General features: G+C 40.8%; 1 pseudogene; it reads left to right on the forward strand.

The window, feature by feature from the left end:
* Window positions 1-9,880: 9,880 nt before the first annotated feature.
* Window positions 9,881-9,981, forward strand: LOC127134073 (uncharacterized; annotated as a pseudogene).
* The last annotated feature ends 2,739 nt before the right edge of the window (window positions 9,982-12,720 follow it).

Raw genomic sequence — 12,720 nt, forward strand, 5'->3', positions numbered from 1 at the left:
AGAAGTCACGATCAAGAACACCTGTTATGCAAAATGATATGAGTATGATGCTAATGATGTGTATGATGCACATGATATGCCCATTTCTCAGGCATTCAAAGAGCCTGACCCATCCTGAAAAGATGGCAACCTGCAGCAACAAGAGAACAAATAGATACAAGGGAATGCTGACATCCTTATACATACATAAGGGTGAAAAGGCATACAACCAATGTCAACAGAATATCTGAATAAACAACGTACAAAGAAAAAGAATCCCATCCAACAAGCCTGGAGGTGATTCTTAACAAAAAGATCCAAGAGATGGCTTACACGCAAATGAATCCCATCCAACAAACCTGGAGGTGATTCTCAACAAATACAATCAGAGATACAAACTAAGACAGACGGTCTTCCGGAATGAGGGTCTTCAGGTAATGGCACTGGTCTATCAACAGTGTGCATTCTGAACATTCTGGTAGAGGGGTGATCTTCTCTTTCAATTGTCTTCTCAGCTCCAAGACTTCTCCTCCAAGGTGGTTCTCTGACGCTTGTCTCAAGTCTACTTCCTTCTTCAACTGGGTATCTTTATCTCTGAGTTGCTTCTCCAAATCTCTGATCTTCTTCTGGTAGCTGATTTCTGACCTCTGCAGCCTCAGACATTCCCTATGCTCCGCATCTAACATAGACTCCATCTCCTCATATGACCTCTTCTTACCTCTTGCTCTGCTAGCATCTTCTCCTTGCACTTCCCTGAGTTGATGGGCCATGTGCAACCTATCAGCTTTAGCTTTGTACAACTCCATATGGGTGTCCTGCTCCTTCTCCCTCAACCGACGACTCTCCATCAGAGCTTGCTTATAGTGCTCAGCAGGCACACTATCAGCAAGAATCAAAGGTGGTTGCTCTTGCAACGGTTCCATCCTATCGTAGGGTAGCAACAAAGTTTCCACTCTCTTCTTTACCCAATCAGTGTAATCAGGCATGGCTATGGCAAACTTCTTCCCTAAGACGGATCCATCTCTGACACCAATGGACTTCCAAGCTCTTCCAATCTGCTCCAACCGAACAGGGTCATCCTTCTTCTCAAAGTACACACTCTCGGCTATCTCAGCTTCACGTGGTCTTCTACTCATAACAAAACCTAACTGGCGAAGAGAAAGAACTGGATTATAATTTATACAACCCTTGGTCCCCACGAGTGGCACATTCCGGAATTCTCCACAGCTCATAATAACATTCTTCACATTCATCCGGTAAGATTGCCATCTGATGTCATAAGAGGTGAGCGACATGACCCTCTGAGTCCACTTCAGAGTGCTCTGGGTATCCACAAACGGTCCACTGGCTGGCAGAAGAGACATGAACCATTTGAACAGAAGAGGTAGACAACACCTGATGGCTCCACCCTTACCATGCCTGCTGTGGACGGCATAGTAAGTATCTGCTAGAAGAGTAGGGATTGGATTCCCTCTGATGAAAATGCTGATAGCAGTGAAGTCAATGAAATTTGGCATACTGGGAAATAGGATGATTCCATATATCAAGGCGGCAAGCTGTGCGTGAAAAGCTTCCCAATTTCCCTTCTCTGCTTCATCTCTGGCTACTCTCAGAAGAAACTTCAACGGCAGACCCACAACTCCCCCACTGGGCTTCCAATTATCACAAACTTCCTTAACACTCAACCGAAGAGCTCTGGCAACAACCTTAAAGTCAACCTTCTTTGGTACGTCCAAGAAAGGAACCTGATGCTGAATCGGGATGCTCAACAGTATAGAATACTCCTCGAGAGTAGGTGCTAACTGGTAATCTTGGAACGTGAAACATCTAAGCTCCGGGTCATAGAACTGAAGAAGTGTCTGCAACGGCACTGGGTCAACTACTGTCTTCAACACTGTCAGGATATCCCCATACTGATTCACGAAACCCCCCAGACGATCACTGGTCACAAGACTGCCCAACTCAATCAGAGGCGTTAAAGGCTCCCGGTGAAAAACGTAGATACAAGTCTTCCGCTTCAACTCTGGGACTGTTGCCATCTCTATCAGTGAACAAGCTCTGGAATGTACCTGAGAAATGATATGCATGCAGGGATTAGTTTTTTTCTTTTTTTTTCTTTTTTTTTTTTTTTTTTTTTTTTTTGCGTTTCTTTTTGAAAATAAATATGCTATGATGCACATGATGCAGACACAACTGGCTGGCGGTGCATCTCTGATCACAAAGTCGAAGCTTCGGTCTAAACTCAGAACCCAAATCCAACTTGAAACCCAAGGTCAACTGAATATACTGTTGTCTGAACCCAAAGTCACCAACAGAACCATAAGTCACCAACAGTACCTGTAATGATGAACCCTTCCCCACTCACGGGTGTAGTCTAGGCCAGGGTAAGGTCAAGAGAAACGCAGGATAAACAACCCTTTCAAGAATATCATCCTGTGCACACCCGATGTATGCACCGATAATACCCCATCAGAGTCTGAACTGCTCGTGATATCAATGTTCCGCTAAGTGGCGTACACCACCCGCTTCCCATGAATCACTCTATTCCTAGGTTTCCTAGATTTCACTCATAGCCTGGGTATTGGGCCTTTTACCTCAACTGACTCCCCCCCACACAGAGAGAAACAAACAACCAGCCAGGTGAACAGATGAATAAATGCAAACATTAATGCAAACATAAATGCAAACAATAGACAATGAATGCAAACAGTAAATAATGAATGCAATAAATAAACACAGCACAAAGCAACCAAAACCCTAACCTAGAGAGCGCTAGGAGAGACTCGCTCAGGGAAGATGGACCAGCATAGGTCAACTTCTCTATAGTTCCCCAGCAGAGTCGCCAGCTGTCGCATCGCGCGAAAAACCGGCGGGAAAACAAGAACAACAGAGCCGCCACCGTGCGTTATTTATCCCAAAAGAGGGAAAGGAAACGCTCAGAGTAAACCTGGGAAAGAACATGGTCTCGCGACCAAAGAGAATGGGTTCGGGAGTCGGTTATGCGAAGGGAAGGTATTAGCACCCCTATGCATCCGTAGTACTCTACGGGATCCGCGCACAAAAGGAAGGAATATGGTTGCTAAACACTGCTCAAACACACACACACTGGCTGAAAGAGACGAAGAAACTGACTGAAACTGACTCGGCAGGATGTCGCATCCTGGGCCTACTTAGTCTATCAGGCATAGACATCAGAGTCGAAGTAGTTCGGACTGGGGAAACGACACATGCTCGCTAGGATATCGCATCCTATGCATACGTATCTTCTCGGACGAGAGAAGAATCAGAGCATTCGTAGCTCGGCTGACACGCACACAAACAAACACAAACACAGGCAAACGTGGAGCCCGAATGCCAATCACTGGACTTACATCAGCATCCGAACCAAAACACGCACAAGAGGCAAACATGGAGCCCAAATGCCAATCACTGGACTTACATCAGCATCCGAACCAAAACGCACGCACACTGGAACCTAACTGCCACTCGATGGACTTACATCGGCTTCCAAGCACACAACAACACAACAGGTTGATAGGGAGTCGGGGACTCAGCCTATAACTGTCAAGCACACACTCAAACAGACAGACAGCAAATTGCTAAGGAGTCAGGCACTCGAGCCTAGCAATTGTCAGACAACACACATAAAAAGAAAAGGGCGCCCGGAGAGATCAGCTCAATCTCCTGCCTACATACTTCATCTGGTATGAAGATCAGGGCGATGTAGTTCCCCTACGCAGGGATAAAGGACCTAGCCTAACCAGATAACAGAGGGAGACACAACTAGGGAGACTACGACTCGAGCCTAGATGTTATCATGCAAGATCATCCCTAAGTTAAGGTTTCTAGCTAAACGGCACAAGGGCCAACCTATCCTAAGCATGGCTCACACAGTAAGCAAGCCACACACACACTTAACTTGCACAGGAAGCAAGCCAAGCAAAACCTAACTTGCACAGGAAGCAAGTCTAAACTAATCCTAACTTGCACAGGAAGCAAGTCAAACAATCCTATCTTGCACAGGAAGCAAGTCAAACAATCCTATCTTGCACAGGAAGCAAGTCAAACAATCCTACAAGCACAGATAGCACACGCTATACACAAACAAGTGGCTCAAACAAGGGTTAGGTTTTAGTCAAGGGGTCATATCAACCTCGACAAACAAACCTCTGGAACTGGGTGAATGTTGCTCTTAACCTTGCCATTGAGGGGCTAAGGTGAAGCAGATGAAAGGATGAAGTGAAGATGAGACTTCACAGCTCTTATCCCTGGCCTGGGAGAGCTTAAGACAAGAATGTGTGGGTCCAGAAAGTGGGAACCCTTCTACACATTTAAAACTGACTCAACTGTACAATTGTACAAGATCTTGGGTTTGTATCTACAATGCATCAACACAGTGGTGTGAGCAAAGCAGATGACACACTGAATAGTGGGGGATAGATTGCATATCCCTACCTTCCACCAATTGCCTCTTCGCTTAGGAGGACTTTGACTCTATGCAGGGACAAAAGTTAAACATCCACAAACATTGCCTCTTAAGGAGGACTTCAGACAGTTGCCTGGCCAAGTAACAGGCCAGGTCTTCCAGACTACATGAAGTAAAAGAGACATACCTCAATGCAAATTGCTTATACAAGCAAAGCAAAGCAAAAAGTTCACAAGGAACTAAGCAACTAAAGCACCTGAAACAGTCAAGCAGATGTTAGTATGCAACTTCAAACAAAACAAACAGAAACAGACAACAACAGTCCATTAGAAGCACATGGATGTGCAAGGCACAAGGCTATGTGCATGTGAGCCAAGCCACCTACAAAACAAATAGGTTAGACAATGATACTTGAGTAAGCTCAATCAAAAGAATTGGTCTTAATGGCCATTTGATGGTCAACCTGAAATCACAAACTCAAAGGTGAGTAACAGGACCACTAGGGCTAGCCTAGGGTCAAAAGTGAATGAGAAAGTCCAAACAGCAAGGGGTAAGTATCCAAAATCATGTTCAAACAATTAGGAAACAAAACCAATTGGGTTCACATTCATATCAATCATCATCATCATTTCATGAACCATTTAGGTCAAAACATGGCAAACAGAAGCTCACAGAAGTCAACAGAAAGACTTGCATCAAAAGCAATCTAAACATTTTCCAAAAATCACCAAATAAATCATGATCAACCCTAACACATAGCATGGTAAGCATGTCAAATTTCATCCCATTTGGACAAGTGGAAGGCAGTCAATGAAAATCAGAAAGTCAAAGCCATTTTGAACATGCTCAAAGAAGTCAACCAAACATGCATCAACTTAGAAAAATCATAAGTCAAGAATGGTGTATGATAAATGAATGGGATCAAAACCATGGCAAAGATGAGGATGTCTAGTTATCACATGTCAAATTTCATGTCCATCTAATAAAGTATGAGAATTTCACAAGTGAAATGGGAACATGTGTCACACAAAGTCAACATTTGACTAGGCAGGGAGGAAAAATCTCAAACAAATGGAAAATAGTTCAAATAAATCCAAGAAAATTCACAAGTCAACTAGACATACAAGAGTAGGTTTATGCAAAATTTGGGGTCATTTGGATGTAAGGAAGCATGGCAATGAAAATCATGAAGTTGGTCATCAATGGTGTGACACAAATTGTCACACCCTAATTCAAAAAATCATATCTTACAAACCACACATGATAAATTCACAAACTTTATACCAAAATCACCATGAATGTGTCTAGTTTAAGCACAAAAAATTTGGGAGCCATTGGATAAAGCATCATCATTTCACAAATGTTTTGGCAAAGTGTACAATATTTGGTCACATGTCACAAACTCTAAGGCCATTTAAAAACCACTCATCCAAAAATTCTGGAAAAAATAATGATAAAAAAGTAGAGATCATGATGAACATAACACAAAAAATCCCATTGAATTTGGATCAGAAATGGGCAAGTTATGATTTTTGGAAGATGGATGAAATAATTGAAGAAAATAAAATGAAATGATAAAACGAGAATGGCATAATTGTAATATTTGGCTCCACTTAACTAAACACGGTCGTTTTGGCCTTAAAAATGAAATAATTTCATTGGTTGGTGAGTGAAAAGCCAGGCAACACGAAAATGGGGAGAAATCTGGGAAAATTGGGATTAGGGTTTGTGTTCAAAAATCATAATTTCACAATCTTGCCCAAAAATCAAAATTGAATACATGGAAATGATCAGCATGGCAAGGTCAACATGAATCCACCATTGATTTTCATTAAAACCACACAAAAATCAAGAATCGAGCAAAAACACATTTCAACATTAAACTTCCAAACAATGTATCTTCATGGATAAGCATTCATTTCCAAAAGTGAAAGTATCACTAAACTCAGCATTGAAAGACCTATTCAAAACATGTCATGGTTTTTGAAATAGAGAGGGTCGAAATTTTACCTATTTTTGAAGCAGAATGAGAAACAGTTGTTGTTTGGTCTTTGAAGCTCAAAACAGCTGCTGCAAAAGTCTTCTAGTGATGGATGATAATTGGTGAGGTTAGCTTTGCTTTGTGGATGCTTGGAGAGAAATTCAATGTTCAACCTCTTTGATGATGAACCAACAAAACAAGGTCAAGGTGTTTGGAGTTTGAGTGAATGAACTTCTATATCATGCTGGTTATGTTTTGAAGTTTTTGACAGGATCCTTGGAATGCAAATAGCAGGGGCAGTTTTGAATGAGTGTTGTTATGCAGTGTGTTGGAACTGTGGAGTTTCTGGCAGAATTTTCAAATGCAAATAGCAGGTTGTGTTATGTTGGCAAAGTTTGGAAATGATGAAAAATAGAGATGAACCCAAACTGTCATGGTTGGCAAGGCAATGTTTGGAGTTGGACAGGAAAATGGGAATGCAGGGCAAGGCTAGGTTTTGTTTTGACAGCAAAAATGAAGAGATACTGTTATCAAAGCAGGGCAGGGTTTGTTACTTTTTGTTGGTTTGGACTGTTTAGAACAAATGCCAGTGAGAAGGATTTTTAGAGAGTGAGAGAACCAATGCCTCCTGCTGTATGATGTGTTTGATGCTGCTGCTGGTTTTGTTCAATGGGAGTTTGGACTGAAAATGCAGAAACAAACTGAATGCAGCTCTTGGATTTTGTGAGATTAGCAAGACAGGTTTTTTTGTTCTTCTTGAATTTTTACAGGTTTTGGAAGAAATGGCCAAGGGTGTGTGGTTTGTGGCTGCTCATTCTGGTTTGGTTTTGACAGAAAAAGGTGAGGAAAAAAAAAGGTATTTTGTATTGTGCAGCCTTGGCTCTTAACAGTTTTTGACCGAAAAATTCGAATGCCCCCACAGCCAGGTCAGGTTTTTAGAGGATATGAACAAATGGCTTTTGCTGCTATTACTGTCCTCCCATGACAGAAAAAATTGCCTGAATTCTGCTGTCTTGTATGCCAAGCATGGTCTATGGTTTTTGTGGGATGGGGTTGTACTTGCTCTGCACATTTCAAGCAGCCAGGGTATGGCCTCCTGTTGGTCTTGGCTGCACAATTAGGCTTCACATTGTGTTTCAATTGACAGCAAATCATGCCTCTCCATGCTGTTTGCTGTTGCTTCAATTTTGAGGAGGAAAAGGCTAAGTGAGAGGATGAGGATTTGTGTGGTTGGAGGCTGCCAGTAGCATTTCCAAAGGATGAATAGGTGTACTGTTATGCAAAGCCAAGCCCAGTTTATCATGAGTTTTTTGGCAGATCTCTCAAATGCAACAGCAAGGTGCCTCTTTCTTTTGAGAGTCAAACATGCTTCTTCTACTGTCAAATGGTTTTGGTCTGCTACTAGGGGATGGCCATGACAGAAAATGGTGATGATTTTGCTGTCATGGTACAAAGCATGGCCATGTGGGATATGGTTGTTGTAAACATGTACTTTGGCCAATGTTCAAGTAAGCTAGCAAGGCCTTTTTTTTTGTGGTTTTTATGCTGCTAAATGAAGCTTCAAAATGACAGCAAATGATGGTTTAGATTTCTGTTTCCATAGTACAAATCATGGTATGGTGGAATGTATGGACAAGCATGGTTGAATTTGTACTTTCCTTACAATTCAAGCAACCAAGTATGGATTCATGATGGGTGCAAGTACTGCATACTTTGACTTTGCAAACACATTCTAAATGACATTTATGAGCTGTTCCAATTGGCCAAATGTTGAAAAAATGTTTAAATCAAAAAGTCAACTCTTGGTCAAACTTACATTTAAATGAAAAAGGTCAAAATATGCCATTTTGATTGGTGAAGTTTTGGCACATGAAATTTATATTTTTGGAAAGAGGGGATCAAATGTGACTTGTAGGAAAAAACCCCACCAAAATTGGCCAAACGGTTTGAGAGATATGGCCCTTTGAAGTTCAAGATTTTCTGAAATCGATTCGATCATAACTTGCCAACCACACATGGGAATTGAGAGTTCTAGGACTTTTTGGAAACGGGAGAACAAGATCTTCAACTTTCATGTTGGGCAAAAATTCATTTGAGGCTTGTATCAAAATGTAGGTTTGAGGATCAAGACTTTCCATTTATGGCAGGTTTCAGTTACAGGCCCAGTTTCCATTTCGGGAAATTCATGATCTGGCTTCAACTTCCTCCATGATGGTGTTTGGCATGATATATGATGACTATTTGGACATGAATGAACTCTCACAAACCAATTCCAATCATCCAATCACTGATTAAACAGACAGTTGACCAACAGTTGACTTTTAGGGTTTCTGACTGATTGTGCATTGACTGATGATTTCCAAACCCTGATTCCTTGAGAACTTGACTTCAACTGATGTCCCAAGTTGTATGAACTCTTGATTATTGATCATGGTGCCCAAATTCCACAAGAATGACCACCATCCACTGCTTTGACTGACAGTCGACTTTTTAGGGTTTTTGACTGTCTGTGTATGAACTGATGATCTCCAAGTCTTCAACCCTTGACCAAAATACTTCAAATAGACCTCCAAGCCATGTGAACTTGTTGGACAAACCCCAAGGCCTTGGTTCAATGAGAAATTCCTTTGCTTGCTTGGTTGACTGATCAGGAGATTAGTTTGACCTAATTCTTGATTGCTTGCTCTTGAGGCAACTGAGGGACAATGCAAATGCTATGCAATGGATCATGATATGCTATGACCTAATATGAAAATGTATGTATAATGGTAGGTGCAAATTTGAGGTGCTACACCAGGGCATCTAATTTACTTGCTAGTTGTTTAATTTGTTCGCCAGTGTGTACATTCTGGTTTAGGAAATCTTTATTGGTTTGCTGTTGAGAAGCTATAAAGTTTTCCATCATGATTTCCAAGTTGGATTTCCTAGGGGCGTTATTGTTAGGTGTAGATGGGACCGGCTTCTGATATCCCGGAGGTATAGCTGGGGCTTGCTTTGGAGATTGTCCAGGTGCGTATAAAGCATTATTACTCTTATATGAAAAATTGGGATGATTCTTCCAATTTGAGTTATAGGTGTGCGAGTAGGGGCTTCCTTGAGCATAGTTTACTTGCTCCGCTTGGATTCCTGTTAGAAGTTGACAATCTGCAGGAGTGTGACCTTGGATTCCACAGACTTCGCAATTCTGAGTTATGGCTACCACGGTGGCTGGAGGTGATACATTTAAACTTTCAATTTTCTGGACCAAAGCATCCACTTTTGCATTAACATGATCAAGGTTACTTATCTCGTACATGCCAGTTTTCGTTTGAGGTTTTTCTACCATTGTTCGTTCGCTTCCCCACTGATAGTGGTTTTGAGCCATGCTTTCGATAAGTTGGTAAGCATCAGCATAAGGTTTGTTCATCAGCGCACCACCTGCGGCGGCGTCTATTGTTAACCTCGTGTTGTACAGGAGACCATTATAGAAGGTATGAATTACTAACCAGTCCTCTAAACCTTGGTGTGGACAAAGTCTCATCATGACTTTGTATCTTTCCCATGCTTCGAAAAGAGACTCGTTATCTTTCTGTTTAAATCCATTTATCTGGGCTCTTAACATAGTTGTTTTGCTCGGCGGAAAATATCGAGCAAGAAAAACTTTCTTCAACTCGTTCCATGTGGTGACTGAGTTGGAAGGAAGAGATTGAAGCCATCTTCCAGCGCTATCTCTTAACGAGAAAGGAAAAAGACGAAGTCGAATTGCCTCTGAAGTGACACCGTTAGCTTTAACAGTATCAGCGTATTGGACAAATACGGATAAATGAAGGTTTGGATCCTCGGTAGGATTTCCAGAGAATTGGTTCTGTTGCACTGCCTGCAACAGTGAAGGTTTAAGTTCAAAGTTGTTTGCTTCGATTGCGGGTGGAGCAATACTCGAATGCGGCTCATCTTGCGATGGAGCGGCGTAATCTCGAAGAGCACGAGCTGGTTCTGCCATTTCGGGTATCGAAGGGAAAATATTTTTGAAATCGGGAAGTTCAACAGGAGGGAGATTGTTTGCAGCACGATATTCCCGAATTCGTCGTAAGACTCGGAGATATAGTTCGATATCATTGATTCGTAAGTAGAACGGCTCGCCTTGTGAGCGAGTGTGTGGCATACAAATCAACGAAAGAAAGAAAAGAAAAAGAAAAGCCTTAGTCTCTACAGCGTAACAGAAGAGTTACGATATCGACTAAATAAAAGTCCCCGGCAACGGCGCCAAAAACTTGATCGCGACTTTATGAGTCGAATTTGGGGTACAAACTGCAAGTGCACAGTTCTATCGCGTAGTTTTAAAAGATATCGATCCCACAGGGACTTATGAATCGATATACCGTTATCTAAGGTTACTTCGTAAAGCTAAGGCAGGTAATACTTTGATTGTTTGGGGGAAAAGCTAAAACTAAAATAAGATCTAAAATAAATATCTAATAAGCGGATATCGGTATGTAGTTCGTCGTAATTAGGGAATCAATTCTTTGTTGGTTTCTTGGTTTTAAAATAAATCCTTTCAGTTGACACCATTGATGAAAAGTCTTATCTCAAACTCTCGCTCTGTTGAATAAACTATGATTTTATATTAACGTAGCTGTCACTCATTAGTTAAGTCAAAAACCACTTTTTGAAAACAATAGAATCCGTAGAAACTCTTTTTAAGAAAACACTAATCGTTTAAACACCCTTATCTCAAACTCTCGCTATGTTGACTTAGGTTATATAATTAAATTCAAATGCTTAACTCTCGTCCTCACATTCAATCTTTAAAAATACTTTTTGAAAAAGATTAGAATTTAATTAACTCTAAAAATTGCTCTCGCCCTGATCTAGAATTAATGTCCAATTAACACTGTCCAGTCAAAAACTCAAACTCTCGTTCTATTGCTTTTAACTTCTTTATGTCTTTTACTTTCGTACAAAAACCTTGTTATTAAACCTGTAAATTGGGACCGTGAAAAGAGTGATTTTAATTTTAAACTTAATAAAACCAACTTGGTTTTGATTCCTTCATTCCGCATACTCTACATACCGATACCTAAATAAATTAGCCAGACATGCTAAACAGACTTAAATAATTATCATGCATAAACAAATTGATCTCAGGAAAATAATATAAATAAACAGTGAAGCAGGGCATATATAAATTCAAACAATAATTAAAGAACCTGAGAAATTAAATAGCAGTCTGGAACACTCCACCACAGGCCGGTTGGATTTGTTCTTGAATTCTTCAATCAAACAGAAAAATAAAAGCGAAGGAATAAAAAAACTAGATTCTAACGTAAGGTTAGATCCGGTGAAAGGTACACAATAGTTTCCGGTGTAGAAACTATTGTGCGAAAAAGAATTAACTAAGTGCTGAAAAAAGAAAATAGAAACTGCGAAGGAAACAATATAAAAGTTGTAAAAGTAATGCTGTAAAAATGTGCTCGTACTGCTGGAAGAGAAAAATTGCGAAAAAGAGAAAACGACGAAGAAGCGTGGAACCTCCAGTGTTTTCCGTAAGGTTACTATTTATATTGGTCACTTGTTGTAACTGTTTCCAAAGGCATTCCGCGTCAAAGGTCTTCACGTGGCGAATGGTCTGGCGTGCAAATAGGACTCAACGTCTCTGAAGCCAAAAATATAGGAGAATGGTGTGACGTCCGTCACACCATGTGTGACGCTCGTCACACAAGTGGATAAAGCGTGACGCTCGTCACAACCTTTGTGACGCTCGTCACAGGCACAACGCCTGTGCTTTTTGGGCTGGGCTTTGGCCTTTGATATTTGCTTCTTTTCATTCCTTTTTGCACCTCCTTTTCTTCCTTTTTTTACTTGTGCTTCAAATAAACCACCTGAGATAAATAGAAAGAAAATACCGCGTAATACCTAATAAAATGAAATAAATTGAAGTAAATAATAATATAATTTAATTAAATTGAGTCCTAGAATGTGATACTATTTCATGTTATCACATTGATTCTTACAACTATGGATGGTGAAGAGTTCACTCGTCCTCTAAACGCAGATGCAGTCAAGAAATACTTCGCCTAAAAAAAGAAAAGAACAGCTCGCTAAGTTTAAAACCCGAAAGGGCGGCTTAGGCAAAAATGAGCGTCTCAGTGGATTGAAAACCCGAAAGGGCGATCCAGGAAAAATTAGAGAAATAAAACAGAAAAGAATTTCTCGATAAGTTGAGTACCCCACCTTGGGGCAACTTATGCAAAAATTAGGGATTATGGCAAGTAACTGCATTCTGCTGATCTTTAGTGATTTTGAAAGACTTGTTCCAGCAGCGGTCAAGAGCACAGTGGATATCAAGATTTGGTAG

This window comes from Lathyrus oleraceus, chromosome 3, assembly GCF_024323335.1.
Source record: "Lathyrus oleraceus cultivar Zhongwan6 chromosome 3, CAAS_Psat_ZW6_1.0, whole genome shotgun sequence".
Lineage (NCBI taxonomy): Eukaryota > Viridiplantae > Streptophyta > Magnoliopsida > Fabales > Fabaceae > Lathyrus > Lathyrus oleraceus.